Source organism: Botryllus schlosseri, chromosome 9 (genome assembly GCF_051294905.1).
Source record: "Botryllus schlosseri isolate E-star chromosome 9, Bs_hap1, whole genome shotgun sequence".
Taxonomy (NCBI): Eukaryota; Metazoa; Chordata; class Ascidiacea; order Stolidobranchia; family Styelidae; genus Botryllus; species Botryllus schlosseri.
The window spans coordinates 12,178,610-12,191,263 of NC_137244.1; the positions used below are offsets into that span (position 1 = coordinate 12,178,610).

General features: G+C 40.6%; 1 protein-coding gene and 4 non-coding genes across 5 annotated transcripts in view; 4 read left to right on the top strand and 1 right to left on the bottom strand.

The window, feature by feature from the left end:
* Window positions 1-12,654, bottom strand: part of LOC145446571 (uncharacterized) — a 141,235-nt gene that overhangs the window by 112,888 nt on the left and 15,693 nt on the right. The gene's annotated exons all lie outside the window — the stretch shown is intronic.
* Window positions 3,582-3,652, top strand: Trnag-gcc (transfer RNA glycine (anticodon GCC)). The gene has a single exon. It is a non-coding gene; the product is annotated as a tRNA-Gly (tRNA).
* On the top strand, window positions 6,499-6,572 carry Trnan-guu (transfer RNA asparagine (anticodon GUU)). The gene has a single exon. It is a non-coding gene; the product is annotated as a tRNA-Asn (tRNA).
* Trnag-gcc (transfer RNA glycine (anticodon GCC)) lies at window positions 7,447-7,517 on the top strand. Its single transcript has one exon. It is a non-coding gene; the product is annotated as a tRNA-Gly (tRNA).
* On the top strand, window positions 11,226-11,299 carry Trnan-guu (transfer RNA asparagine (anticodon GUU)). Its single transcript has one exon. It is a non-coding gene; the product is annotated as a tRNA-Asn (tRNA).

Genomic DNA, 12,654 nt, shown 5'->3' on the forward strand with positions numbered 1-12,654 from the left:
CGCCGAATTGATTTGTTGTGGTAAACTCATAAAGTTGTGGAGAAATCATGCACTCTATATACTAGGGTTACCATACGTCCTCTTTTAAGAGGATTTGTCCTCTTTCTTGACTTTTTTGAAAGTGTCCTCGGAGGACGGCCTTTTGTCCTCTTTTTCGAGATTTTGTCCCCGTATTTGAAAATTTAGGTCACATTTAGAGCAAAATGCGAGTGATATGCTGTAAATTAGCACAGAAGTGACGCTCCGGCGCGTATATCGCAGTGAAAACGGTGATTTGAGCTCTGAGCAAAAAGTTGACCTTTTTTTTCAGTCATCCACCCAGCAGTGTGGAGTGAAAAACGGTATTTTGAGCTCTGAGCGGGAAGATGACCTTTTTTTAGTCAACCGGTCACAAAGTGGGAAAAATTCTGAAATTTCTGAAAAAGTGTCCTCTTTTTAGATTTCCAAAATAAGGTAAGCCTACTATATACCTACTAGAAGCATTCACATGTTGCATATATATAATTGTTAGCTGATTACTGCAAAAAGTCAGCACCTTCGCGACCGTCATCTCCCGTTGCAAATCACTGCTTTAGCGTGGCAAGCTTGACACGTACCCATCTATACCCTTGGGTACTCGTGCACCCTGGTTGAACAGCACTGACGGACCTAAAAATGATCACAATCCTAACTCAGACAAACATATATTGCCCACTTTCCGAACCCGGAAACCGACTTGAAGATTATTTGCAGAACCATCGGAGATCATCGCTACGCTATGTATCGTGTTGGTTGAATTATTGTGGATATTTCGACAATAAAAACTGCCATTCAGGTAGAGCAGGGGTGTCAAACTAAAATCACGCCGCGGGCCGGATTCAATCCTTCAAATCGCTCGCGGGCCGGACCAGCCAACTGATTCCAAAATGTTACTTCGTGCTCTTGCTTTTCACAAGACCACCGTAAAAAGCATATATAGCTAATGCACGGTTCCTATAGGGTCTTAAAGTAGCAAGACGCCACTCCTTTATTCGCGAACAATGGTATTCGGTTGAATACAGTTAAGAACGAGTTCTTGCCCACATTGTTCTATATCGATCGCACATTTTATAGTCCGTGACGCACCTGGCGTCACAGGCGATAATAATAACCGGTAAAACAGTGGCACCAGCGACCATGTAAGTTGGCATTTTCTATGCTCCCTTTGATTTCGTCGTAATCTGGCGTTAGCCCTGCATATATGCGTTGTGAGGAACACAAGACGTTGAAATTTGGTCTATTTTTATTAAACCGCAAGTCCGGTTTCTCTCATGTCTGCAGATAAATTGGGTCGAACGTTACACAGCAGTGCGAGCATAGAAATTTCAATTATATTTGTGCGTTTTCGCTTCTCTGAATAACTACTTTTTTATCCATATTTGCATAAAGCTCTGAACCTAGTGATCCCTTTTTGCCTTCTTGAAATTGGATGTCAATGTCACCGACTTGTTACTTGAGGTAACTATTGAACAGTGGTCGGGAACCTATGACTCGCGAGCCATATATGGCTCTTTTGGGTATAGGATATGGCTATTTGACAAATTTTTAACTTTGTACTTAATTTATCAATATTGCAGCCACTTGTTTGTACATTTTCATGATGGCCCGAACGATTATTCTCGTTGCAGCATAAACATGTTTTGAGAGGTCAAGACAGTGGGGTAACCTGGGTTAGGGGCTCGTACCCCCATTTCAAAATCCCTAAAATTAAGTTACTGTCTCGCCGGCGACTAACACCGCAGGCAAATTCGATCTACCCGTCATCGCGCACCTCTAAATTGGATTCCACGATACCTTGATTGATACCTTGACATGGCGACGCTTGTAGGACAATGCAGTTTTCAAATACACATTGTTTTCCTGATCTACCCGGATAAATAAACATCCTTGGAAGTGACATTAACAATTACAAATACAAATTAAAAACAACGCCATACCTATCCAAGTTCTTGATTGGTAACGTCAGTAGCTTTCTAGGACCGCCGTAAAATGTAGGCGTGTATTGTTATGTTACGCCGAATACTTTAGAAGTCGATCAATATTTAGATTTTCGGAATCAGGGCGACAATTTTATATGAATAATTTCTCATTTGCGCGTTAACTCTCCTATCTCGATTTATTTTCGTACAATAAATATGAAAGTTCCGCGATTTTTGGAATAGAAATGTTTAAAATCTAATCATTCAAAAACATCGATAAAAATACCAATAAATAATCATTGAAGGTTTCGCAATTCTCCCTCGCTCATCCCTGACGACACGTGAGGCACTACCGCACTTTCCTCCCCTAACACCACGTCACTGACATATCACACCCTGCAATGGGTATGTACTGCTGTCAGACTTCGACAACTAGAAAATTTTCAACTTTTCGAATTAGATTAGAATTAGAATTAGAGCTACACAGCTTTTTCCAAATTAGACTAAAATTAGAATTAGAGTTACTGAATTCGGAAAAACCTGGAAATTTAATGAAATTGTTAATGGAAAATAGATACGGCAGAAAGTTCAGTTTATATCAAATCACAGAGGAGTCTCATAACCATGAGAATGATTAACGTCTGTATACCAAGCTTCGCTCGTTTTGCACTATAGCAGGGTTCATCAACACGCGGCCCGCGAGGTCATATCTTGCAGCCAGCGATCTGATTTGTGAATTTGGAAGAACTTGAATAATGATCAATGCACATTTCATCATTCATTATCATGGCGCAAATAACATAATGAGGCGATAAGCGACAAAATTGTTCAATAAAACCAACAAACGAGCTACTATGCTAGCATGGCTATTATGCGTCGCACAATGACTACTATTTATGTACGGTGTAAGACGTAATTAATGCGATGGCGGCTTGGCCCTGGATTTCCCTGTGCGAGAGGGATACTCTTGTTAACTCGCCGTAAAATACCGTGGTCCAATAGGCATTTGAAGGAAAACAAAAAATTAGATTAGAATTACAATTAGAGCATAGGAACCTTTCACAATTTAGGTTAGAATTAGAATTAGAGCATAGAAACATTTCACAAATTAGATTAGAATTAGATTACTGTGATTTCGCTCTAATTTAGTGAAATGAGACAACTAGAATTATCTAGTAGTCCAAGTCTATGTGCTGTACTGCCGTAGTTTGGCTCACCTACGCATGTGTCGCATGGGGGCAGAAAAATATGGCTCACATTACGAATCCGATATATTAGTGCTACCAATACGTCATGAATTTTAAATTGTGACGTAACAGTTGATTGACATGTATGGCTCTTTGGGAGTTACAATTGGAAATATTGGGTCAATATGACTCTTCGGTCGAAAAAGGTTCCCGACCACTGCTGTAGAGTGACACCACAGCGCCGTAGTCGGGTGGTTATAGTGGGGCCTATGAACATGGAAGTATAAGAAAATATTATCATTTGTTTAAAATGTGCTGTAAAACATAAGAATTTTTCAATATACTCAGAATTGCTTCGCGGGCCGAATGAAATCGTCTCGCGGGCCGTATGTTTGACACCCTGATGTAAAGTGAACTTTTTTGATTTTTTCCAAGTATCAACCGTCAATGCCGTATCGCATTGGTGGTTCAGTGGTAGAATTCTCGCCTGCCACGCGGGAGGCCCGGGTTCGATTCCCGGCTAATGCATAAAAATTCATTAAGTCGACAATAGGGCTGGGCAAAATCGAGTATCTGAGTGATTCGATTCTGAATCCCGTATTATGCTCCGAGTCGAGTATTCGAGTATCATACATTATGACGTCATAACAGAATGTAATATGTCGAAGTTCAAATATGTACCCTAATGCCACATCAAAGAATATAATGCCTGTTATCCATCACATGCTTTGATATTTTTTCTGACCATACCGATTTCATTGCACTTCGTGACTAGGTTATGGGATGATTATGACTTCGAAAATGTGTTATTTCACGTAAGCTTAGTAGCTTTGTACTATGTCTCGTATGCTTCTATGCAGCCAATCAGTGTTTTAAGCCTTACACATTGCAAAACTAGCATCAAAACTATATTTCTCGTTGATAAATTAACTTTCAGTAGCGAGGAGCTTGTGATTGCAGTACCCGAAAATATCGTCTTTTACGACTCGACTCGAATCATTAAAATTAATACTCGATTCAGATTCGAGTACTCGAATCATTGTGCCCAGCCCAAGTCGACAATAAAAAGTCGCACGACGAAGGAAGCCTTTCTCTTACAATAGCGGGGATCTGTAATTAACATAAATACAATTAAACTAACAACGAGATAATCTCTACTCGTAAATTGATAGATCACGATTGATCCCGGAGAGATAAAGTAGTGGTGAGCGTCGGCGCCATCCAAATTGGCGGACCAGAATCGATTTTACCGCCGTCTGAAGTTATTCCCCCGTGTCGCTGTTCTTACGACGCCAGAAAAGAAGAAATAGCTTCTAAAAAAGGACCGAATGTAACATCGAAGAGAACTGGGACGTCGGGCAATACGTCGAGGTGGATGCCGCCGGTTCAAGAGTCACCCCAACTGGTTGTTGGTTCGGCGTCCCCCTTATCTGTTGATTACATCACATTACCTTGTCTTGTATATCACATTGTGTGTGTGTGTCTTCGGCCAGATGAAAATATAATCTGACGATTGATGATATAATCGTATATTCCACTTTTAGCCCGGCCCTTATATTCCGTGTTTGAATTCTAATCGAGGCATTTACTTTCACTAGCGGGATTATTTCCGAATTGGTGCAAATACTGAAAAGGAATTCATCACTGCTGGGGTTGCATTTAAAACAAAATTCAATTTAAAATACACATGTTTAAAATATGATTTTAGTGTTGGTTTTTAAAGTAAAGACCTAACGAAAATCCAGGTGTGACGTCATAGTGGTTTGACATTGACAATTAGGAACACAGGGTAAATGTAGCTCCTTTGACGGAATATGCTTCCAATCCCTGTCATATACGGATCAGAAATATCTTTAACCAGGTCTACATCGTCATGCAGCATTTTTATGGCCGGCGGTCATCATCATCAGAACATTCATTCTAGAGCTGCGAGGTTGGTGGATTCGGCGATTCTATTACTTTTCTCGACTCAAAGCACACCATGTACAATGTAGTACGCAAGACTATGCGATGTAAATGTAATGAACAGATGTGAGGGTGCCAAAACGACGTTTGCACGGCCACTCGAAATTGTCTCAACCTCGGCCTATAGGGCTCGATAGTTTTCGATATTGATCAATAGCAGGGGTGGGCAAACTTTTGAGCTCGAGGGCCGCATTCAACATCAGAATCCATTCGTGGGCCGCACTATATAAAATTGGGATTATAAACCAAAACGCAATATTGGTATTTAATTATATAGTGGGGACATGGAGATAATATATATGCTTATTTAAAACGAACCAAACACTGCTTTGATGCGCGTCAGAAACAGTGGCGAGATTTCATAGGCTGGTCGACCTCAATAACCAATTTGTCAAAACTAAAGAAATGAATGTCGGTTTTCTCGATTCTTAGAACAGGATTGAAATTTAAATCTGTGTAAAGCGATCTGTTCATAGATTTACTAATTTCACTTTTGGTCCGGTTCCAGGACTCACAATGCTGACAGCATCATAACCATGTTAGTTTCAAACACGATTTTGCTATGTGTAGATAAAATATAAATATCCTAATTCTACGCATACAGAGAACGAATCTACCTAAGACACGCGCGAATCGTTTTTAATAAGCACATCGATGAAATAATTAAAACTGGGGTGGCCAATCTGACATCACCCTCGCGTTATCCGAATTATACCAATCTCGTTTAAGATTTCTGTGATGTTAAGCAGTTGAAACCTTTTAAACTGCGTGGTCCTTAAGATCAGGCTGTCGCGCCAGAAATTAAACATGAAAAACATTATATGAAGTATTTACCTTAGAACAGTGGTTCTCAAACTTTTAAAGACATGCCGCCCCCTCCTTATGATGGTAAACGATTTCGCAACCCCCTTATCGTCATACCACAGAACGCTAGCATATGCAAAATGCTGCAAAATGCTAGCAAACACAATGGATAGTTTGATGGCATGGAACGTTACGACTGTAGATGAGAGATTTTAAAATATAAGATTCAGGCTAAAGCTAAATGCACAGCAATAACTATGGACGGGATGACAATCGCGCGTATCGCAAATATTTTTGCATATGAGCTAAGCTTCGCCACCCCCTCCCTTTCAGATGCTTTCATCCCCCAGTTTGATAACCACTGCCTTAGAATTATCATGGTGAAATATATTAAGGAAATGTATGATCAAGTGCCTGGATTAATTCGATTATTAGTACGCATTTTATCAATATTTTTTAAAAGTTGCTTCAGACTCTCGTGGGCCGCACAGAACGATGTGGTGGGCCGCATGCGGCCCGCGGGCCGTAGTTTGCCCACCCATGATCTATAAGCTTCCTTCCATCGAATATGGAATCGGCTCGTGGATTTTGCACAGATGTAGTATGTCTCTGTGGCGCAATCGGTTAGCGCGTTCGACTGTTAATCGAAAGGTTGGTGGTTCAAGCCCACCCAGGGACGTATGGTATCACTATTGCACCACTAGCATTAGGCTGACTTTGCAAATTTAACGTACCGAGAAACATATTTTAATCGAGTCCCTGAGTGATTCGATCCTGAATCACGTAAAAAAAAGGTGATCATGCTCATGTTTGATATCTTGCTTCTATTTTTGGCTGGTAGAGGACATGACTCTGCATATAGGTGGAGAATCGAGACAAGGCCTACTTCATATGGCAGGCGAGACTTCCACCGCCGAAACATCGCTGCGACAGCACCGAAGCCGTGGATACTTGACAAAATTTCAAAATATAGCCTCATAGAATCAGCCGCATTGATTTGTTGTGGTAAACCCATAAAGTTGTGGAGAACTCATGCACTCTGTATACCTACTAAAAGTATTCACATGTTGTATATATATAATTGTTAGCTAATTGCTGCAAAAATTCAGCTACGTCGCGAACGTCAGCTCCCGTTGCAAATCTCTGCTTTAGCGTGGCAAGTTTGACATGTACCCTTATATACCCGTGGGTTCTGCATGATGCCCCCGCGAATACTTTGGTACACCCCCGTTGAAGAGCACTGATAGATCTCAAAACGATCACAATCCACCATCAAATCCTAAAAATGATATGCATGACCTGATTTCCCACTTTCCAGGCCCAGTAGAATGAAGAGTTTTTCTATATCAAAGAAGACGAATACATTCAATCTCGCCAAAGCCTTCCATCCCCTTAACTGCAATCAACTTAAAGATAATCGGCAGATCTCTATGATCTCATTGCTACGCTATGCATCGTGTATGCATATTGTACAGTTATTGTGAATATTTCAATAACAAAAACTGTCATTCTTGTTGAAATCAGTACAAATATCATCGCTGCTGTGCGGTGTCGCATTGGTGGTTCAGTGGTAGAATTCTCGCCTGCCACGCGGGAGGCCCGGGTTCGATTCCCGGCCAATGCATTTTAAACAATGCTTAAAAAAAGATACTTCAAACAATTCGCGGAAAGTAGAACCCTACCATAGAATATTTATGGCAAACAGAGGTGGTCAGTAACGAATTACTTCTACTTTTTGGAAGTACTCACGTAGTTTCCCTCTACTTCTGCTACTTACTCAAGTAGATCTGATTTTCTCTACTTCTACTTCGTAATATTTTGTGATCTACTTACTTACTTTTCGCCATTTTCAGTTTGTCAAGTAGAAATAGTCTAATCCCCCAATACGAAAGATAGCGTGAGGAATTTCGGGGCTGTTTTCACGGAGTACCAACATCTAATATTCATAAAAGTGAAGTAAAGCCCAGAAATTTTTTCGCGCTTCGCGCACAGTAGTTATGGACAGACTTGGACGACTAGAAAATTTTCAGCTTTTCTGAATTAGATTAGAATTAGAATTAGAGCTCCACAGTTTTTTTCAAACTGGATTAGAATTAGAATTAGAGCTGCACAGTTTTTCCAAATTAGATTAGAATTAGAATTAGAGCTACTAAGTTTTTTCCAGATTAGATTAGAATTAGAATTAGAGGTATACTTGGTTCGCAAAAACTTGGAAATTGAATGAAATTGTATATGGTAAATGAATACAGCAAAATGCAGTTCACATCAAATCACAGTGCGTGGTGCAAAAGGCTGTGAGGCGATAAGCGCCACATATATTTGTTTAATAAACAACAACAACAGTGCATTCCCATAAACATGAGAATGGGTAACTTCTGTACACCAAGCTTGGCTCGATTTTTACTATACTTTAATAAAATATTACTTCTTTTATGGTAACCGTGGGCATCGCCCATGTTAGTCAGCATGGCGATGTACTAACGTAAAGTTTTAGAAACTAGAGTGTTGTTCGCAGACTACAAGCTACTCTAGCAGGCTATATTCGTCATAATATCTACTATGACTGCACGGTGTAAGTGAGGCGATGGCGGCTTGGCACTGGATTTCCCGGCGCAAGCGGGATATTCTTTTTAACTCACTGCAATAGTGCAATATGCCTTGGACAAAAAGGCATTTTCAGGAAAACAATAATTAGATTAGAACTAGAATTAGAGAATACGGACATTTCACAAATTAAATTAGAATTAGAATTAGAGCGTAAGAACATTTCACAAATTAGATTAGAATTAGACACATTTGAAGCTTTATGGACAAAAGACATGAAATATATTTTGCGCTTTTAAGAAGTGGTATTTGTATTTCACTTTCAATTGCGATACGAGTATCATACTTTGAGTTCTAATTACTTTCAGTTCTTTTGTCTGCAGAACATACATGTTGAAGCATAAAAGCAAGTGTAGTAATGCCTCTATTTTCCGAAAATAAAGCTACACTAAATATAACTTTTACGATCCACAATATCTGTTATATACTAATATATACTAATCGCGCAAAGTGATGAAACCGTATCCTATACAACTTTTACGTATTGCTCTTCGCCTAAACATGGGGCCTTATAATATGGGGCAGGGCGCCATGCCATGATATTCTCTAAAACGTGGTCTTCTAGTAAACAAAGGGTTAGTATCGCATTTTCATATCAATACTATAATTTGCATCCCATGATGCGAAAGTATGCCATTCTGTCGAAAATTGATACCTCCTGGGATGCATCAATACGAATCAAGCTCTCTGCAACTTCCGCATAGCTCAATTCGCAGATTTTGACAGTCCATGCGAACGAATTAAGACTGTTTTCAAAACTACTTACTTACTTGAGTAGATTTAAAGTCAGTCAAATCTACTTCTACTTCAAGTTGTTTGAGGTGGCTAATTGAAGAAGTACTTCTACTCGTACTTGAGTAGATTTTTTCGTCGCTACTTCCACTTCTACTTGAATAGCTTTCTTGACTACTTTGACCACCTCTGGTCCCACCCAACAATATCATAAGAATAAAATAGTTGAAATCAATAATGAGAGGCTATTTGTGGTCGCGATATTCGCATGAAGTGCGTAATTCGATTAATCGCTTTTGATATAGTTGGAGAGCAATCAAGCACGAGATTGAATTCGTTGGCGCGTATAGTTCGTGTGATTGTCAGGGTGATCATGGTCATGACTCTGCATGTTTGTGGGGAATCGAGACCAGGCCTACTTTTAATATGGTAGGCGAGAATTCCACCGCCGAAACATCGCTGCGACGGCACCGAAGCCGTGGATACTTGAAAAAATTTCCGAATATAGCCTCATAGAATCCGCTGAATTGATTTCTTGTGGTAAATTCATAAAGCCGTGGAGAATTCATGCACTCTGTATACCTACTAGAATCATTCACATGTTGTATATATATAATGTTTAGCTGATTACTGCAAAAAGTCAGCACCTTCGCGACCGTCAGCTCCCGTTGCAAATCACTGCTTTAGCGTGGCAAGCTTGACACGTACCCATCTATACCCTTGGGTACTCGTGCATCCTGGTTGAACAGCACTGATGGACCACAAAATGATCACAATCCTAACACAAACAAACATATATTGCCCACTTTCCGAACCGGAAACCGACATGAAGATTATTTGCAGAACCATCGGAGATCATCGCTACGCTGCGTATCGTGTTGGTTGAATTATTGCGGATATTTCGACAATAAAAACTGCCATTCATGTAAAGTGAACTTTTTTCATTTATTCCAAGTATCAAGCGTCAGTGCCGTATCGCATTGGTGGTTCAGTGGTAGAATTCTCGCCTACCACGCGGAGGCCCGGATTCGATTATCGGCCAATGCATTCTAAATTCAGTAAGTCGCCAATAAAAAGTCACACGACGAAGGAAGCCTGTCTCTTACAATTGCGGGAATCTGTAATTAACGTAAAGACAATTAAACTAACAACGAGATAATCTCTACTCGTAAATTGATAGATCACGTTTGATCCCGAGAAGATAATGTAGTGGTGAGCGTCGGCGCCGTCCAAATTGGCGGACCGGAATCGATTTTACCGCCGTCTGAAGTTATTCCCACGTGTCGCTGTTCTTACGACGCCAGGAAAGAAGAAACAGCTTCTAAAAAAGGACCGAAAAAGAACGAATGTAACATCGAAGAGAACTGGGACGTCGGTCTCTACGTCGAGGTGGATGCCGCCAGTTCAAGAGTCACCCCAACTGGTTGTTCGTTCGGCGTCCCCCTTATCTGTTGATTACATCACATTACCTGGTCTTGTATATCACATTGTGTGTGTGTGTCTTCGGCAGATGAAAATATAATCTGACGAGTGATCATATATTCGTATATTCCACTTTTAGCCCGGCCCCTATATTTCGTGGATTGGCATTGACAGTTGAGAATGCAGGGTAAATATAGCTCCTTTGACGGAATATGCTTCCAATCCCTTTCATATACGGACCAAAAATATCTTTAACCAGGTCTACATCGTCATGCAGCATTTTTGTGGCCGGCGGTCATCATCATCAGAACATTCATTCTAGAGCTGCGAGGTTGGTGGATTCGGCAATTCTATTACTTTTCTCGACTCAAACCACACCATGTACAATGTAGTACGCAAGACTATGCGATGTAAATGTAATGAACAGATATGAGGGTGCCAAAACGACGTTTGCACGGCCACTCGAAATTGTCTCAACCTCGGCCTATAAGGCTCGATAGTTTTCGATATTGATCTATAGGCTTCCTTCCATCGAATATGGAATCCGCTGCTGAATTTTGCACAGGCCTCGTATGTCTCTGTGGCGCAATCGGTTAGCGCGTTCGGCTGTTAATCGAAAGGTTGGTGGTTCAAGCCCACCCAGGGACGTGTTGTATCACTATTGCACCATTAGCATTAGGCTGACTTTTCAAATTCAACGTACCGAGAAGCATATTTTATTCGAGTCCCTGAGTGATTTGATTCTGAATCACGTAAAACGCTTCGAGTCGAGTAATCGGATAACACTCATTATGACGTCACAACAGAATATAATATGTCAAAGTTGATAAATTTACCTTTTATCCCACCACAAAGAAGATAATGCCTGTTATCCGTCACATTAAAGATACTTTGCTGTTTTTTCGACCATACCGAGTTCATTGCTCTTGTTGACAATGTTGTGGGATGATGATGACTTTGAAAATGTATTATTTCCAGTAACGTTCGTAGCTTTGTACTATGTCTCGTAGGCTGCGACACGGCCAAGCAAGGTTTCAAGGCTTCCTCAGTCGAAAATGGTATCAAAACTATAATTCTCGATTCTCGATCACTTTTAGTTGTGAGTAGCGCATAATTTTAGTACTCGAAAAACTCATCTTTTACTACTCGACTCGAATCATTACAATTAAAACTCAATTCAAATTCGAGTACTCGAATCATTGTGCCCAGCCCTATCTGTAACTTATGTCTGCAACTACACGCTATAACTGTTGAACTCACGACGGTCTCTTCTTCCCTGCGGGATGGTAGCCTATTTGTCTCGTGAGGTTCAGATTGCCAAGACACGAACATTCGGCGCCAGTCATTTAGACGCCTATGGTCAATTATACCTATATGTATTTTGTATATACATAACGAAGTTTTCGGTCAGCGTAAGGGCAGTCCTTTTCGGCCAAGGTTTTCTCGCTGCCGATCGTTCTGGCACACTTCTTGGAGTCGCATGTTACAGGGCTTAAAACTTTATATGTCTTTGTGCGTCGTGGCGCGGTAATGGCCAACGCCGATATGCCCACTTCTATAAATCTTGCGTATTTTATCTTGGTGGAAGAGTACCCAATAATTAAGGTACTTGGAAACTTGAAATCGCGCGCGGCGCGAACCAATTTTGAAAAAGTTGCATAAAATTTCATAAAATAATCTATAATTTATGCTAATACACTAAATAATTTTGGGCCCCCTTCGAGCTCGCTCCCCCCAGTTGGGGGGCTTAGGGTGCGGCAGTTACGGTCCTGCCAATACCTATATCTATAGGTATTGCTCGTTCAACTGGAAAGTTCGGGCACATTGCATTCAAATAGCAGTGACGTAGTCTGAGCAGTCTACTCACAACTTTCCTGCAATCCTAATTGAAAACTCCAGACTCCAAACCAAGCTATAGTATTTTATATATATATTATTTTTCATAAATCGATTTCTCAATATTTTTGTGGGGGCCGCAAGAAGGCCAGCTGGGGGCTGCATGC